Consider the following 19,389-nt stretch of genomic DNA (forward strand, 5'->3'; position numbering starts at 1 on the left):
CCTTTAGGATTTTGATGGACTCCTGTCTCACATTGAGGTCTTTCAACCATTTGGAGTCTATTTTTGTGTGTGGTGTAAGGAAATGGTCCAGTTTCATTCTTCTGCATGTGGCTGTCCAATTTTCCCAACACCATTTGTTGAAGAGACTGTCTTTTTTCCACTGGACATTGTTTCCTGCTTTGTTGAAGATGAGTTGACCATAGAGTTGAGGGTCCATCTCTGGGCTCTCTCTTCTGTTCCATTGATCTATGTGTCTGTTTTTGTGCCAGTACCGTACTGTCTTGATGATGAAAGCTTTGTAATAGAGCTTGAGGTCCGGAATTGTGATGCCGCCAGCTTTGCTTTTCTTTTTCAACATTACTCTGGCTATTCAAGGTCTTTTCTGGTTCCATACAAATTTTATATTTGTTCCATTTCTTTGAAAAAAGTGGATGGTATTTTGATGGGGATTGCATTGAATGTGTAGATTGCTCTAGGTAGCATTGACATCTTCACAATATTAGTTCTTCCAGTCCATGAGCATGGAACGTTTTTCCATTTCTTTGTGTCTTCCACGATTTCTTTCATGAGTATTCTATAGTTTTCTGAGTACAGATCTTTTGCCTCTTTGGTTAGATTTATTCCTAGGTATCTTACGGTTTTGCGTGCAATTGTAAATGGGATCGACTCCTTAATTTCTCTTTCTTCTGTCTTCTTGTTGGTGTATAGGAATGCCACTGATTTCTGTGCATTGATTTTATATCCTGCCACTTTACTGAATTCATGTATGAGTTCTAGCAGTTTTGGGGGGTGTCTTTTGGGTTTTCCACATAAAGTATCATATCATCTGCAAAGAGTGAGAGTTTGACTTCTTCTTTGCCAATTTGGATGCCTTTTATTTCTTTTTGTTGTCTGATTGCTGTGGCTAGGACTTCTAATACTATTTTGAATAGCAGTGGTGATAGTGGACATCCCTGCCGTGTTCCTGACCTTAGTGGGAAAGCTCTCAGTTTTTCTCCATTGAGAATGATATTCTCTGTGGGTTTGTCATAGATGGCTTTTATGATATTGAGGTATGTACCCTCTATGCCTATACTCTGAAGAGTTTTGATCAAGAAAGGATGCTGTACTTAGTCAAATGCTTTTCCTGCATCTATTGAGAGGATCATATGGTTCTTGTTCTTTCTTTTGTTAATGTATTGTCTCACATTGATTGATTTGCGGATGTTGAACCAACCTTGCAGCCCAGGGATAAATCCCACTTGGTTGTGGTGAATAATCCTTTTAATGTACTGTTGGATCCTATTGGCTAGTATTTTGGTGAGAATTGTTGCATCTGTGTTCATCAAGGATATTGGTCTGTAATTCTCCGTTTTGATGGGGTCTTTGTCTGGTTTTGGGATCAAGGTAATGGTGGCCTCATAAAACGAATTTGGAAGTTTTCCTTCCACTTCTATTTTTTGGAACAGTTTCAGAAGGATAGGTATTAATTCTTCTTGAAATGTTTGGTAGAATTCCCCTGGGAAGCCATCTGGCCCTGGGCTCTTGTTTGTTGGGAGATTTTTGATGACTGCTTCAATTTCCTTAGTGGTTATAGGTCTGTTCAGGTTTTCTGTTTCTTCCTGGTTCAGTTTTGGTAGTTAATACATCTCTAGGAATGCATCCATTTCTTCCAGATTATCTAATTTGCCGGCATATAGTTGCTCATGATATGTTCTTATAATTGTATTTCTTTGGTGTTGGTTGTGATCTCTCCTCTTTCATTCATGATTTTGTTTATTTGGGTCCTTTCCCTTTTCTTTTTGATAAGTCTGGCCAGGGGTTTATCAATCTTGTTAATTCTTTCAAAGAACCAGCTCCTTGTTTCGTTGATCTGTTCTACCATTCTTTTGGTTTCTATTTCATTGATTTCTGCTATGATCTTTATTATTTCTCTTCTCCTGCTGTGTTTAGGCTTTATTTCCTGTTCTCTCTCCAGCTCCTTTAGGTGTAGGGTTAGGTTGTGTATTTGAGACATTTTTGAGAAAGGCTTGTATTGCTGCATATACCTTCCTCTTAGGACTGCCTTTGCTGCATCCCAAAGATTTTGAACAGTTGTGTTTTCATTTTCATTGGTTTCCATGAATTTTTTAAATTCTTCTTTGATTTCTTGGTTGATCCATTCATTCTTTAGTAGGATGCTCTTTAGCCTCCATGTATTTGAGTTCTTTCCGACTTTCCTCTTGTGATTGAGTTCTAGTTTCAAAGCATTGTGGTCTGAAAATATTCAGGGAATGATCCCAATCTTTTGGTATTGGTTGAGACCTGATTTGTGACCGAGGATGTGATCTATTCTGGAGAATGTTCCATGGGCACTAAGAAAGAATGTGTATTCTGTTGCTTTGGGATGGAATGTTCTGAATATATCTGTGAAGTCCATTTGGTCCAGTGTGTCATTTAAAGTCTTTATTTCCTTGTTGATCTTTTGCTTAGATGATCTGTCCATTTCAGTGAGGGGGGTGTTAAAGTCCCCCACTATTATTGTATTGTTGTTGATGTGTTTCTTTGCTTTTGTTATTAACTAGCTTATATAACTGGCTGCTCCCATGTTAGGGGCATAGATATTTACAATTGTTAGATCTTCTTGTTGGATAGACCCTTTAAGTAGGATATAGTGTCCTTCCTCATCTCTTATTACAGTCTTTGGTTTAAAATATATTTGTCTGATATAAGGATTGCCACCCCACCTTTTTTTTGGTGTCCATTAGCATGGTAAATGATTTTTCACCCCTTCACTTTCAATCTGGGGGTGTCTTTGGGTCTAAAATGAGTCTCTTGCAGACAGCATATCGATGGGTCTTGTTTTTTTATCCAATCTGATAGCCTGTGTCTTTTGATTGGGGCATTTAGCCCATTTACATTCAGGGTAACTATTGAAAGATAGGAATTTAGTGTCAACCCTTATCTCTTATATACGGGTATAACACTGTCATCAAATGGAGAGTGAAGAGTTTTGGAAATAGTTCAGTGTATGCTTTAAGTCTTACATTTTTTCTAGGGTACAACTGGAAAGGGCTTCCCTGTGCACTTTTCATCAGCACATGGGACTAAAGGGAAACCATTTGAAGAGCTTATTGAATGTCCCTCTGTGTTACCTAATGTCTGAGTCATATCTGAGGAAAAAAGTCAAAAGCCTGGATAAAGTGACCTATATCCTCAGAGTAGACAATTGTAGTTTGGGAAATAACCACTCTCCCCATTTAGCAGAACAAAGGATATATGCCTTTACTGCAAATCAGATATGGGCCATGGATTAAGGTCATGGTTTGGAGTTGTCTAGAACTGTCCAAGAGGTTTGCATGGAAGGAGAGGCATGAGGACCCTAATAGAGCTGAAGACTGTGGACTGAGTAGCAAAAGGTAAGTTGGCACAGAAATGAAAATTGAGGTGCTAGATACTCAGAATTAGGGGAGGTAGTGCCAAAAGAACTCACAGTAGACATGGGTAGCATCATACATCTGTCATGTGGACACAGCACTGATGCTAGATCTCCAGCCAGTGCCACTCATGAAGGAACTTTTCTGCCTGCTCCCTTGCCTCTCCTCCACCCTTGCTCCACGTACAGGGTGTTTAGAAGCCAGAATAAAGGGAGAGGAGCAGATGCCGCTCCACATACATTTTTGCCCCTATAGATAGGTGTGAGACTGAAGCAAGCCTGCAAGAGGGAAGGGGAGAGCTTTCAATTTATATCAAGATCCAGGTTGTGAGAATTATATGGCATAGGGCACATGAATTATTAAAATGAAGCAGAGTTTTATAACTGTGTTACCTTAGAACTTCTTCTATCGTGGCCAAAGTAGATAAGGTGCCTGTCTGAGGACAGGGAAAGCAATTGGTGTGCTAGAATGGATTGGAAGTTGCTTTATAATTATACCTTGTACTACAAACTTGATCAATGAAGATTATGTATGCATTATATCATTGAATCATCACAGAAGCAACCCAATTTCATAGATGAGGCAAATGGCTCAGAAGGGCAAATAGCTTTTATTCAGAGTCACACAGGTCTTTAGACAGAACAGGGATTTGAATTTATGTTTAACTGGTACTTAAGCCCAAACTCGTAACAACTGGGAGCCCTGTGAATTTGTGTCATGCACACACTGGTAAAAATGATTTGATCACTTTATTAAGTGTCTGAATGAAAACTTGAGACAGAAATTCATGAGGCCCAAGCCCTTGAGTGGCTGAGAAAGTCCTTTCTTCCTATGAACAGAAAACAAACAACAAAAACAAATGAAAACTGTTTAATAAAACCTACTTAATAAGGAAATGTTCAACTGCTTAGGAAATTTAAATTTAAAGCTACTATACTATACCATATTCCATTGTTTAAATCCAGAGGTCTTTAAAAAAAAAAAAAGCATCATTGAAAGCTACATGCACCACCTCCTTGTTACTCCCCAATTATATTAACAACAACAACAACCACCATGAAAAACAACTGAGCATTTATCCTCTACTCAAACTAGAGTCATGTTTTCAGTAGCCTGTACTCTTCATTTAATTTTTACCTCTGCAGACCTATCTTTCCTTCCTTCCTTCCTTCCTCCCTCCCTTTCTTCCTCCCTCCCTCCCTCCCTTCCTTCCTTCCTTCCTTCCTTCCTTCCTTCCTTCCTTCCTCTGCTTCCCTCCCTTCTTTCTTTCCTTCCTCTCTTTCTTTCCTCAAATCCATCCCCATGCAGTACAAATGTAAGAATTTTGGGGAGAAAGAGAAAACTAGCACTTCACGTGGAAAATGATGTAATAGTGATTATTCAATCAGGTAGTACTTATGCAATACCTTCCTAAGTGACTAATATATGGTAAAGTCCTCTAAAAATTGTCCTCATTTCAACTACACAAGCCGTTACAGATATTAAATGCTATAATGTATTAAATGATGTCATGTGTGTACATGGTACACAGTAGTACTTAAAAAAATGGAGCCCCCATATATATATATATATATATATATATATATATATATATATATATGCATATGCATTTATCTTTTTATCACATCCACCTTTCAATGCCAAGTTTAAATCCCCTGTTCTCCCTAGGGTCTTTTCTGGTAAGCCCTGCTGGAGTGAATTGGTTTCTGACTTGATATTCTCTCTCATACTCTTTAATTAGCATTTAGTTGTTTTTCTAAATAGGCTTTATTCTGTATTGTACTATTTTACAGATTCACAAGAACTTATAAAACCATTTTATTCAACTCCTCAATTTAACAATTTAGGACCTCAGGCCAAAGGAATTAAGAAACTTTCTCCAAATCACACTACGTTAAAGGCAAAACAGTTGCCCTAATTCATCATTAATCTTTAATTACTTTCCTGAAAGCTCCACAAGGACTAAAATTATACAACATTCTTTTATTATCTTTATTCCCTGAGGCCAATGGCAGTGGTAGGATCACCAAGTGGGCGCTTAATATAACTTGGTGCGTTAAATTTTACTGATTCTACATACACAAAGGCTTTCCAAATGTGGTTGTGAACAAGACTCACCTGGGGCCTTGTTAAAATACATAGACTCCTGTCCCTATCCCCAGAGATTTTGACTCTGAAAATCTGAAGTGGGTCCCAGGAATCTGTATTTGTAAGAGATGCTCCAAGTGAGTTGATCTTAATGGTCCAAGAAGTAGTGCTTGAAAACTACCGGCAAACCTATTCTGGAATATTTCCAAGGGAAAAAGTCCACAATTTTGCTTGTATCATGTTTTGGTGTCTAATAGACCTTATAACTAAGGGGGAAAAAAAAGTTCTTCATAATGCTGTGGCTAAATTCTCTCTACTGCAATTTCCTCCCTACTACCTTGGGTGGAATGGGTCACAGCTGGTATTTTAATAACCCTTGAAGGTTATTATTAAGTTACTCATCCACCTTCTCTTCTCCCAGCTAAATAGCCCCAGTCTTTCTTAGCTACCTCCTATAGGCCCTATTTCGTAAACCCTCTTCTCTCCCATAGTTGCCTAACTTTTGAAGTAAGACTAACAGCCTGTTATTGTGCTATGTTACATGAAGTGTAATGAAAGGTTATTTAAGAATTTTGAGAGGAAGCACCGGACAAGTGGTAGGATCTGGGTTTGAGAGTAATGTTCTTATGTCTCTTGTCTGCACACATTCTATTGGATTTTGATACCTCTAGGCAGATAGAAAGGCAGTACAGTGCCAGTGATAGAACTCGTATAGCCAGGTAGGGCACCACAGAGTTCCAGGCCAGTGCTTCTACTAACTGGGTATGTGACTTTCTATTATTTATTTCCTTACAAGCAAGACAATATATATTCTACCTAAACTGTAGCAGTTGTTGTGAAGCTCCAATCAAAGCAGCACATCCTTTGTGAAGTACAGTGTTTAGTCTATGTCTAGACTTCAGCGGTTGACACACAGGTGGTTGGTTGGATGGAAAGTGATAGAGAATCAGTAGAGCATTAGTAGGTTGGAGATAAAAATTGTAAGATTACTCAACAAAATCCAGTGTCTGAGACACAATTAGGACAAACCAGCAGGAAAATTCATCGCTGGTTGAGCCAAAATTCAAATGGGAGTGTTCCTCCTCCAGCAAACTAACCAGTGCTTTTCTTGGAAATTGGATGCTGCTCTGAGCTTTTTCTTGTTTCTGATGACCGTGGACCTGATTTCTCAGCATGATCTTCCTCATCATGCCTCAGCTGTTCTATCATTCCTGCTGCAATATCTCCATTGCAGTCCTGCTAAAGCCATTATATTTTATACCATGGTGGTTTAGACATAGTAATACCTACTGTTTCTTCAAAGAAGAAATTAGATGTAGGGTGTTGGCTGTAGGAGAAAGACTGATAAGTATCATCATCACCAACCACCCAAGTCTGTTATTCAATAATAACTATAGCATTTACTGAGCGTTACTGAGTAACTGATTGGCCTTGGTACTAGGTGATGATGATGCCAGGCTCTGTTCTAAATGATGCAGTGTATTACCTCATTTAATCATCATTTACTACTATTATGAGTTAGAGATCATAACTATTTCATGTTACTGATGAAGAAACTGAAGAAGTAGAAAGAAGTGAAATACCTTGATTGAGATCCTACAGTAACCTGAGCCTCAAAAGTTCTGAACATCAGAACTAATGCTTTTGAACACCACAAATTTAAGGTTACAGATGAAACTACACCCTGATGAGAAGAAATGATGACATTTCCATCCTGTTCAAGGAAACTGTCAATAGCAACTTTACTACTAGAGATTGGAGTCCTAACTTACTGGCTTAGCATCTAAGACCTTTACAGGTCTGGATTCAAATTTTTCTCATAGTCTATCTCCAACAGTCCCCATCTCCATACACCATGTTCAAAGACAAATGAAACAGCCCCCTGCTTGTCACTCCTGACCCAAGCTTTCCCACTCCCCACTGTTGTTTTCAATGTTCTTCCTGCCTATGACAGTCTTAACAAAAGTATCATGGGCAGGGGGGGCCTGGGTGGCTCAATTGGTTAAGCGTCCAACTCTTGGTTTTGGCTCAGGTCATGATCTCAGGATCATTATCTCAGGGCCATGGGATTGAGCCCCATGTGGAGTCCCAAGTTGAGCCCACACATCGAGCCCTGTGTTGGGCTCCATGCTCAGTGCAGTCTATTTGAGATTCTCTCCCTCTCCCTCCCCCTCCGACCTACCCCTACTCTCCTTGTTTTTCTCTCTCTCTCTCAAATAAATAAAATCTTAAAAAAAATAAACTACCATGGCCAAATCCTCGCCTTTTCTCAATTAACAATTGAAATATTCCCACTCCATTTCCCATTCCTGATCCAAGACAGCATGTTATTTTTGAACACTAAGCCCATCTCAAAAGCTTTTTGCTCCTAGAAATTTCTGTGTATTACAATTTTATGTGATAGTATCACTCTTAAAAATCAGTGATGTTGAGAGCGTGTACAGTGTGCTAGAGACAATGTCACATGCTTTCCTAACCCTCACGTCAGCCCTATGGTGTTGGCATTATAATTTCCATTTTGCAAGTAGGGAACTGAGATTCACATAGGGAACACAAGGTCATACAATCAGATTTTACATCCGGAGTTTTCTAAATACAAAAACTGTGTTCTTAATAACCACACTATACTACTTTATTAGTTAGCAAACTTCTTGAAAACAGTGTTTGCATCTTACTCATATTTGATTCCTAACATATTGCATATGGTAGTCATCATACATTCTTTTCTTATTTTAAAAAAAAAAATTTCTCTGCACATTGATTTAAACTGAATTCTGTCTCAGAGCATAGGCTTTCATAAAGTTACACCATTGCTCCAAACAACATAACCTGAAACTTTCTGTGTCTTTGTTCACTGTTGATGAGTGTTTGCTTGTTCTTCTGGTTAAGTTACTCTTTTATTCAATCTTTGCTTTAAACTGGCTTTCATGTTCTTGCTGCTGAACTGACAATCCCTCATTTCAGCTGTTTGACAGCTTGCACGCCCTGCCTGCCGGCATCAATATTTACTAATGGACCCTTTCTCTTACAAAAGCTGTTTGCAATAAGGAAAGATAATGAAGAAATTACTTGACCCCAGACACACAGCTAGCGGTAATGATGGCCCATGTCATTGGGCCTTTCTGCCATCTGTGCCCAAGCAAGGGGGCAGGACAGGGAAAGGATGGAGGCACCGAGATTGTGGAGGAGAACTCCAAGGAGAGAGAAGGTTGATGATTCAGAAGCAGGAAGGGAATAACCTTTTGTAAGCCTGCTTTTGAATCCAGTCTTCTGCCATAGAATTGTTTGTGACCTTGAACAAGCTGTGTATCTGTGTCTGTGTGTGTGCATGTACATATGCCTGTCAAATTCTCAATACTCATTTTTTTTCCTATGTGTAAAGTGAAAATAATAGGATCAACTTTGATGCGTCACTCTGAAGATTAAATAAGATAATGAGCATCAAGTTCTTAGCCTAGTTGTGGACAAAACTCTGTACTACACACATGACAGGCATTCTGTTTTGGGTTTTTTTATTAGTACTGTAATTAAATGATGGATCCCAAACTCATATGCAAGCCTTCTTCCTTCTGAATTCCATGCTATTTCTGTTCCTTGACAAAAACCTCAATAAATCAGTAAGTAAAAGGAAATAGAAGGGGCAAGAATAAAGTACTGAATAGTTCTCTTTGTCATTATAATACACATTGCTATGCTGATTGGGATAACAGGGAGCTCCCTCTGGGCCCAGATTTGTATTTCAAATTTTCAGAGCCTACCAAGCTTACCTATCTTTCTGGTGGCATAATGGTAACTTACTGCCAAGCTTAAGTAGATACCTTTCCTGGGAAGCAAGAAGTCCTGTCCCCTCAAAGTTCCTTCTAGCTGGACTAAGAATCAAATTGACATGAGACACAAAGCACCTGGCTGGCTCAGTTGGTGGAGCATGTGACTCTTGATCTTGGAGTTGTGAGTTCAAGTCCCGTGTTGGGTATAGAGATTACTTAAAATATTTTTTAAAAATTGTCATGAGACAGATTAACAGGAGAAAATCAAATGTAATAGTGTATATATGGGAGATCCACATAGACATGGAAATTCCAAAGACAGTCAAGCAAAATGAGGTCTATATGTCATCCTGGACTAAAAGAGAAGGGAGTAGGGGAAAGGAATACAATTCACAAGGCAATAAGAAGAGCAGGTGTTTGGAAATTAGATGTTTGCCCTATCATACAGATGGGTCTCTAGATAAAATTTATCTCTGCTAATAACCCTTATTCTGGGAAAGACCCCCAATTTAAATTCTTCTGTACAGTTATGGGAGGGGCAGAAACTTGTCTTGAGCCCCTAGGGTCTTGATTGCCTTCAGCTCAGAGTAATCTTCATGCCAGAGTGGCCCATCTTGGGGTGACCTGCTCTCAGCTCCTATACCTTTATACTCATACCATAGTGTTGTAGTAAACTTAACTCTTTATCAGTACATAGAATGTCATCATAAAATGGCAGAATACAGCATATTTGAGTAACAGAAAAGAAGCTCTGTGTATACTATGAATTTACAGATTCCTGTGTTTTTATAGTCAACATATGAATTTTTTTTTCTAAATTTGATCCTTTGAAGATGAAAGAATGTAAGACAACTAAAAATATATATAATCCTAAAATCCTGGGATCTGGATTCCAGTTTTAATTCTGCTTTGTACTATACAGTCTTGATCAAATTGCTCAACATTTCTGTTGGTATTTCCAAAGCTATAGAAATGGAGAAAGTGAGCTCTCATATATTTTTTATAGTCAGCTGTGATAATATGTATCAGGTGCTCTGTATAGCGATAATTTGTATATTTGGTAAATATAAATTCTCTTTCCTTTCTACTTATTATTAACATAACTAGATTTATTACTCAAACTTGGTCTTAGTGTGTAAAAGGTAGAAGTTTTAGGATAAGTATTTACTAGGCATGTTGATGTCATTGATGTCTGGAAAATTTGACAAAAGACACAGACCACTGCCTCCCCTTTGTACAAAAATGTACATGGATTCATGCTCATAAAATCAGGCCTCAATTTCTGTGGGAATCATGCAACCTCTAAAAACCACCTGCGTTTGGACCCTAATGACTAGGACTCAGTCTCTCTGCACCTTTCTAGTCCAGACACCCACTGTGAGCCTAATACGGCAGTATTGTTCCACAGTAAGTATGCCAGCCCCTTTTTCTGACATCAGCTTTATAAAGAGTTGGTACTTTGTGAGTCTTTGAAAGAGAGTGGGTGTGATTTGTCCGAGAAGCTGGAAGAAAGCAAATAAGGTAGGAAGCTTCAGTGGGTTGGTCATGAGAGGTCGCAGCACAATGGAAAGCTCTGTGCACCACTCTTGCTAATGGCAGAGTTCGTGACCTCGCTTGTCACTTACTGTGCCGAGTTCTGCCTACAAGAGCCAAGTGTGCTATTCTCAGCCCTCTTACTGGCAACTTCCCCTGAAACACCACCTCCTATCCCTCCCTCCGTGTCATGTACTTTCATGGAGCAGAGAGACTCTGAACCTGGGCTCTGGCCCTTTCTTTGACTATGTTGAATTTCGGGATCTTTTTCATGACCTCTCTCCCAGATGAGATGGTTTCACAGATGAGATGGCATCTCTGAATTGCTGTAGAGGCTGGTTAAGAGTCATAGAGTCATTGGTGAAAAAAAAAATGCTAGTTTTCTTCTGGGTCTTTTCCTCACCATCCCCTAGGAACAATTTTCCACTCTTATGGATTGCTTCATGACTCCCACCAGACTTCATGACCTTTATTCCTTAAAACACCTGCCTCTTCAGCTCTATAAGGAGTTTCTTGACCAACTGGACAATCTTCTAACTGTATATACAAACCATGATATTAAAGGTCTGGAATATGGTTGCTACAAAATAAATGAAGAGTGAATAAAGGAAAATATGCAAAACTAAATGAATAAACATATAATGCATACAAATATGCCTTATAGCATGTTTAGATTATAGAAAACTAATGGTAAATGTCCCTTCCACAGAGAGGTCTACCTTGACCATATGATGTAGTATTTACAGTTGGTTATAATTATATTTTTGTGTGTATTCAATTATTTAATATTTTTCTCTCATAAACTTCACGCAGGGAGTCATTGCTGGAACGAGCACAGTACTTGGAACAAATGTCAGTGTTCAATATATGTGAATGGAACAAACTGAATCAATCATCCCTCCTTCCTTTCTTCTCTCCCTCTTTTTCTCTCCATTTTCTTTTCTTTTTTTTTTTTGTGTGTGTTTTTTAGTCCTCTTATTTGGGTTCCCATACTTATTTACCTCTTCTCTTTCTTCTTAATTATTTTTTTTCTTTTTATACTTCCTTTCTTCTTTCCTGCAAAAAAAAAAAATTACACTTGATGATGATTACATTAATGGTAATCACTTCTTTTGGGTGTGCTATTTGCCAGACACTGTACTAAGCATTTGACAAAAATTAACTTTCTTACAAATAATGCAATATATGTTAAGAAAGAAAAAAAGAAGAAGAAGAATGTAGCAGGAGGGGAAGAATGAAGGGGGGGAAATCGGAGGGGGAGAAGACCCATGAGAGACGATGGACTCTGAAAAACAAACTGAGGGTTCTAGAGGGGAGGGGGGTGGGAGGATGGGTTAGCCTGGTGATGGGTATTGAGGAGGGCACGTTCTGCATGGAGCACTGGGTGTTATGCACAAACAATGAATCATGGAACACTATATCTAAAACTAATGATGTAATGTATGGGGATTAACATAACAATAAAAAAATTTTAAAAAAATTAACTTTCTTAAAGGTCCCCCAAATCCTATAAAATAGGTACTACACGAATCCCCAGTTTGCAGAAGTGGAAGCTAGGTCTTGGAGGGGTTACCTTGCTGTCCCAGGTTATGGAGCCGGTAAGTGGCAGGAATGGATGCAGACTAGGGCATCTGAATCCAGAAGTAATGGTCTTTAACCACTAAGATGCACTGCCTCCTGAAAGCCTCAATGGCCTCAAGTAATATATTATAGGAATCTTTGGAGAGCTTTGGATTTAAGGATTGAAATAGGATCAGATGGTTTTTGAATCTTCTCTGTTACTTTCACCAGTTTCTTAGGAAATTCACTTCAAATTACCAACCTGAAAATGGATTTGACTGGATTGAAAGTCCAAACCACTCTGGCCTCCCCTGCTGTCACAGACAACCTGACAGCCTCCATAATTCTTGATCTGGGGAATTATGGGAGAATCTTGAACCTGTCAGTATGCTTGACCAGGCCCTTGTCCTGCAGGTGAATGACAGCGCACTGTTCCCATTTCCACTTGATTTTCTAAGAGCAGTCAATTCTCAGAGCTCTATGCAGAGTATCTGCAAGTGAGGCCCCCACTAAAATACTTGCAGTGTGAAAGAAAGTGGGCATGGAGTCAGAAAGAGAGCACTGGCTAGGAGTCAGCATACCTGAGTTATAACCCTTCCTCAAGATCTCCAGCTATGGAGCAAGATACTTGACATTCCTAGAACTCCATTTTCCTAATTGTTGTCTAGGGAGATTTGGCTAGTACATCATTTAAGGTCCCATTCCAATATAAAATTCTCTGAAATTCACTTAAAACAACACACAAAGGAAGAAAAGCAAAATAGCGAATTGCCAGCTCAGGCAGTTTGACTCCAAGGTGGACAGCTGCATCTCTGAAACTTCTTAAATCAGAGCCTATGTAAGACTATCTCCTCCCCTTCTCCGAAGGACGTCCCTACTGAGTATTAGAATATGAAAAAGAGTAATAAGCTATGGCTGATTCAGGGCAGTAAAACAAATGAAAATCAGCTGTGAAGAAGGTGAGTCAGGTGCTGTGAGGTGGTAGAGATCTGTAGGGAGTGAGCATTTAAGTAAGAACAATGAAGAGGGAAAAAACGGGCCTGATGTGATCTGAGAGTGGGAGCCAGTCTTTATGTAGAGAGCGGGTAGTCAGTGCAGCAGAACTTACTAGAGGCTGAGGCTGGATGTGCTGTTGCATGTGGCTTTTAGTAACAGCAAATTCTCCTCCAACTGATCCAAATGATGAAGGGGATTTATGAGCTCATAAAGTGGAAATCCAGAGTAGGAAGCTCTTCAGGTGGGTTTGATTCAGTGGCTCAGTGACTTCTGAAAGCAAGTTCTTCTGTCTGTCTGCTGTGTCTTCTTTTGTGACAGTTTCAGATTCCTTATAAGGCTGGCTTCACTCCTGGGGTGAAAATTATTAAACTGTTTCTCATCCCACATTGCCCAGGAAGAGCTAGCGGGATGGCTTTGGGTAACTTTCCCAGAAGATCAAGGGGACTATCTCTCAAAAGTTCTTAGAAAATATCTTTTCATGACTTACTGATCCAACTTCAGTCACATGTCTGTTCCTTAATCAATGTCATTGGCCATGGGCATGGAATGTTTCTGTTACCCAAACAAGTCACTATAGCGATAGACTAGGTGAATCGTGAATAGCACAAAAGCTGGGGTGCTTAATCTCCCCTAAGCTCATGGCTTCTCAAAAATGGAAGAGAGAAACTTTGGGTATAGGGAGGCAGCTACCATGCCCACACTGTGAAAAGGAAAGCACTAAGAAGAGATGATAGCACATCTCATCTTGAGAATCAGCCCTAATTGACTGATAGTGGTCTCCTGGAAAGATGTGTTGAGAAGTGTTTCATGACCTCATGAGAACATTCTATATTTGATTATGAATATCTTCTATGGCAACTGAAAAAGGTAGTCTGCATGACATAGTTTTACCATTTTTGACTTAGCAGGAAATTATATTAAAAGGAAGAAACACTCGTTCCCTCTTTTCTGAAATCTAGCTCATTCAGAATCAAGAAAAGATGAAGGTGTTGCCAGGTAACATTTAGTCCAATATCTTGCACCATGGACCCTGTCACTACTAAAAGTTAGGTTCACTAAATGGGTTTTTCAGATTCTGAGTACTTTTGCCAGTAGACTGGAATGAGTGAAAATGAAATATATTTAACACAACCAATGAGGTGACACAGAACTAAATTTGATGCATAAAATCTTTATGACATCTAGGAAGTAACAATATTACAGAGGAAGCTGCTTAGAAGATGGGCTACAGCCCATGATCAAACCCTCTCTCCTGGTCATGGGCACCTGCATGACTAGACACCATCAGAGATTAGACAGATGAACATCTAAGGGGACTTTGACCACCTAGCATTCTGGGCTTAGACCTAACACCCAAAGTAAGATGATGCACTTGATCATAGGGACAGGCAGAAGTTGCTAAGTCACTGTGTTCAAATATTACATCCAAGAAACGTGTGTCTAGTACTAGCTGAATATATAATTTTCTATAAGGAAATCTAGAAGATACAGACATAATCTCTATTTATAATAAATGTGCAGTCTAGTTGAGATGTGGGTGGGGTGGGCTGTACCAGTCATGGTCTAGCCAGGGAAACAGGAACCACTTTGATAGGAAATGTGGTATAGAAAATCTAGTACCAGATGATGGAAGAGTTTAGAGGCCAAAAAGGGACAGCGAGGCAACCCAAAATTAACAACAGCTGAAATCCACCACCTTCCCTAAGATTTTGAGGGAAAGGAGAAAGAAGTCATACTACCAGAACCCTGGGCCAGGATCTCAGCAGTTTTTCCCAGAGGACAGAGGAACATAGGAGGAACTGGAGGAACATGGGAGACACGGGCACTAATGTAGACACCATGTGGGGTGGAGGTGGAGTAGGGGGCTGAGGAGGGAAATCCCTTGTTCTCTCCCTTTTTCTCACTCTCCAGTCTCATTTCAATATTCCTGTTGGCTGAATACATCTGTATGTCAGTATATTGGGAATCTGGAATGTGGAGCCTACATGGCTCAGTCCCACAGAAGGACAAAAATGGATCTCAGGGAAAACAGGTCAGGACTGGCACAGGGAATGTCACAATAGCTACAATTTACTACTTACTATGTGCCAAAGTCAGTGCTAAATGTTTTATATTTTCTGTGTTTTCTAATCATACCAACATACCCCTGAGGTACGTTCAACTATCATCCATATTGTTTAAAATGAGGAAACCAGTTTGGAGCAGTTAAGGAACTTTTGCAACTCAAACAGTTTGTAAGACTCCAAGACAAAATCAAACCCTTGTCTGTCTGTATTTCCAGTCTGGGTTCTCCACTCCAAGTTGATAGGACATTCAATACCATAAAGCAGGATGTTAGCTATGTTATAAAGTGCCCACACTATTCAGGCAGATAGAAAGTGTTCTCACCAGACATATCCAAGAGATAATCATGGAGGCTTCCTTTAAAGACAAAAACACAAAATTGACACTGGCCAAAGGAGATACGGGAATGACAGGAGGAAGGAGGTAATTACTGGAGATACTGGTTCAGAAGTGGGGGCAGCATAGGAACAAACAATGACAGGAAGATGCAGGGCATGTTAAGGAAAGGGTGTTTGTGTAATCTAGCTCAGCTGTTGTTTGGAATAACATCCAGACTATAGTTTAGAACCTGAGGTTACAGGGCCTCTGAATTAGACCAGACATCCGTTTTAGAAGAAACTATTTATTTATTTGTAAGATGTGTTTATTTCAGAGAGCATGTGAGTGGGGGGAGGGGCAGAGAGAGAGAATATTGAAGCAGACTCCTCGCTGAGTGTGGAGCCCAATATGGGGCTCTGTCCCACGACCCATGAGATCACGGTCTGAGCCAAAACCAAGAGCCAGACACTTAACCTACTGAGCCAACCAGGCACCCCAAGAAGAAATAATTTAAATACACATCTTTTATAATCTTTCATATTTGCATAATTCATAAAAGTCTTCTAAATCCATGATTCCCAGCCAGCCTCTGAGGGAGCTCAGGTTATTTTTGCTCATTGTAGGTGGTGGAATTGAGGCTCAAAAAGGGTAAGCAATTTGTCAACTATTCCATAGTATCATCGCATGTGAGTTTGGGATGAGCGCTTATGCCGCTTGGCTCCTAATCTCAAGTCTCCTTTCACATAATCATTGTGAATTTCTGAAGAAATTATGTAGTTGGTTTCAAACCACCACAACTACCTCTAGGCAATTTAAAATGAAAAGAAACCTTATTTTAAGCACAAGAGAGAGATTCATGGATCCTTGAAGCAAAGATGCATCAGAGACTTGGCCTAATGGTGGGATTCAGATGGAGGAAACCACCTTAGTTCTTTCTCGGTCTGTTTTACCTTCTTCCAGTCCAAAAGCTTCCTTTACTTTTCTGGTCTTTCCAGAAAGAGAAAGAAAGAGAAAGATGCCCCTATCATTGAAAGAAGTTGGGCTTGCATGTCTAGTCATTCAGATATCCTCATCTAATCTCTCTTTCTCCTTAACTCTCAGGAAGGAATTATGATTGGTCCATTTTGATCAGGTGCTTCTGTTTAGTCCAGTCAACAGTGAGACATACATGTATAAGGTCATGATAGTCAAGATGGTTGGCAGAGACTGTCACTATACATGAGAGCACAAGATACAGGACAGTATCCCTTCAGGTGACATTTACCACAGGACAACTGTGTTAGTGTAAGAATTGCTGTACTGTGTGCTAGAAGAAAAGGCCATGCTTCCACTTATCAGTGAAGGCTCAAGACCAGCACAGAAGAAAAGCAAGATGGTTGATTGCTCCTTTTTCTTGTGGAACAAGCCCAAGCCTCATCCGGGGCAAGGCCCTTCAAGCAGAGTAAAAGGAGGAAGTGTTGTAGGTCTCCCCATTAGTTCACATCCTGTCCTGGAGACCCAACCCTCCAGAGACTATTGCTCAGGTAAGAGGAGGGCCACCAAGGGAAGAGATTGAAGACTCATTTAGGGTTTGCAGTTTCATTCAGAGACCTGAGAGCCTGGCTCTCTGGGACATACTGCTCTATAATAATCTTAGGACCACCACTGTTTCAGTCATTTAGGAATAATATTTTACAATAAAAATGTCACTTATGTGTATACAGTTCACAAAGCACCTGTGTTGTCCTTAAATCATTTGATTCTCACAGTTACTTTTTATAATAGGAAGACTACAAAAGGCTATTTGTTTCCTTGTTTTAACATGTCCATCTATTGAGGTTTGTAGAGGCTCACAGCATCACGAGGTAGTTTGGTAATATTTCGATTGTGTGCCAGGTCACTAGGTTCCCAGTCCAGTGATCCTGCCCATTATACCACCATTTTCACCTTACAACATCTCTCTTTCTACTTCTTTCTTTTCCTAAATTTCATTGACTGCCCTACTTTGGCTTCCCATTATTTCTTTGATTGTTTTTTTTTTCCCTTCTACAGTGTAAGATTATGTGTTATGATCAAATCTCTCCATTTACTGTCATGTCCTCCTCTTCACTGCTCACTATTTCCTACCACAGACATATTTGGGGATGTGGTGTTAGCATTACCACAGGGATTTACTTTCTAATATGTGAGAAGAAGCCCACCTGATAAAAATCACAATTCCTAGTTTATAAACAGACAACCAGAATAAAATATATGCTAAAGGAAGACAACACTCCCTACATGCCCAACACTAAATTATTTTGGTTCCTTATTGAAGTGTTATTTCCAAAACTCTGTTTCCTTTGCTTTCCTCTTCATCCCTAATTTTATCTCTACATAAACATTTTCCAGTTTCTTTTTTTTTTTGCTTCAGATCTGAAGGAGAGGTACCCAATATTTTTCTTTTCAAAATCTGATGGTTTGCCATTGGAGAGAAACTTCTCTAATTCCTGTCACACAACCAGGTTACTGTTTCCCATCCTTAGGAAGGTGGTTTTTCTCCATAGTCCTCTTTAGACATGCATGCTTTTGGAATTTACATATGATCTGAGGAAGCAGGACAAGGGTGGTAGTAATTTTCCAAAAAAGTTATACTATTATCCATGTACTGGATACATGAAGCAGAAATAAAGGCTGTGCAGATATCTATCTTTATTAACCAGAATACAGTTTGGGATTTTGAATACTAGAGCTGGAAGCAACTGCAAGGATCCCTTGGCATTGTGCCATTGAGGGAACTGAGGGAAGGTGTAGCAAAGAGTCTTGCCAGGAGTCAACTTGTAGGTGAGCAGCCTCAGCATCCCAGGTGACAGGGTATCCAGTAAACCTTATTGTCTTCAGTATCCCAGGTGACAGGGTATCCGGTAAACCTCACTGTCTCCAGCATCCCAGGTGACAGGGTATGTGGTAAACTTCACTGTCTCCAGAATCCCAGGTGACAGGGTATCCGGTAAACCTTCCTGTCTCCAGCATCCCAGGTGACAGGGTATTCGGTAAACCTCACAGTCTCCCTTTGGTGTACAGACCAGCCACCCCCTTGCATTGAAATGAAGTATTTAGGAGCCTGAGTGAAATCATCTTTGGAAATTTCCAGCTGGGTTGCACCCTCATAATACCAGGGTTAAAAGCACAGGGTGGGTGTAAAGAGCATTTCCAAAGGGCAGGCTTCGGGGGTGGTGAAATTGAGGGTGGAGAGGAGAGAGATGGAAAGAAAAGGTTTTTGTGACAAGACTCTCACTGGGAGCCGAACTCATCCACTGGGGGGAGTTTGTTTGATGTATATTTAATTGTGGATATCTATTTAAACTGAGAGTGGTGAATTCATGGGGTGGGTTGCTTCTCCTGGGAGATGTTTCAACCTTTTCCTCCTCTTTCCCCCAGCAGGAACCAAGAGGAAGGGAGGGTGTGGGATGGGTGGATGAGGTTGAATGCAGTTGTGAAGTCGGCCAAGATACAAATTTTGTTGCTGAGCAGATCGTGGCCTTTTCTGGGCATCCATCTGGGAAAGGTGGCCTGAATAAGGAGGGGGGCTGTGCAGCGCAAGGAGCACCTATCTAGACTGGTAATACTAGGCAGAGAATAGATAATCCAAGAAGGCCGATCTCAACCTATAATGAGAGAGGGCTAGAGCAATCTGTTAAAATATTAAT

This window comes from Halichoerus grypus, chromosome 14 (assembly GCF_964656455.1).
Source record: "Halichoerus grypus chromosome 14, mHalGry1.hap1.1, whole genome shotgun sequence".
NCBI classification, from domain to species: domain Eukaryota; kingdom Metazoa; phylum Chordata; class Mammalia; order Carnivora; family Phocidae; genus Halichoerus; species Halichoerus grypus.